Raw genomic sequence first — 221 nt, 5'->3', positions numbered from 1 at the left:
TCAGAGGTGTGTTCTGGGCGTAACATGCCATCAACCAATCAGAGGTCATCTCCCATTCCCTTTCACAGCCAGGTGCGTTTGTACCTCAGAGCACGACTCCTTCAACGGAGGATTTACTGAGCAGGAAGGAGGGATGTTCAGGAGAAGTGATCTGATTTTTGGTTTTAAACTTCTGCATAGTGTGCGTCCCTGTGTGTGTAACAAGCATGGTGTGCGTCCCT

General features: G+C 49.3%; 1 protein-coding gene across 1 annotated transcript in view; it reads right to left on the bottom strand.

Annotated features, from left to right (window-relative positions):
* Positions 1 to 221, bottom strand: part of maneal (mannosidase endo-alpha like) — a 27,286-nt gene that overhangs the window by 3,664 nt on the left and 23,401 nt on the right. The gene's annotated exons all lie outside the window — the stretch shown is intronic.

Source organism: Etheostoma spectabile, unplaced genomic scaffold (genome assembly GCF_008692095.1).
Source record: "Etheostoma spectabile isolate EspeVRDwgs_2016 unplaced genomic scaffold, UIUC_Espe_1.0 scaffold340, whole genome shotgun sequence".
In the NCBI taxonomy this organism is placed as follows: Eukaryota; Metazoa; Chordata; class Actinopteri; order Perciformes; family Percidae; genus Etheostoma; species Etheostoma spectabile.
Note: the sequence above shows the minus strand (reverse complement) of the source record. Positions and strands in the feature narration are given on the sequence as shown.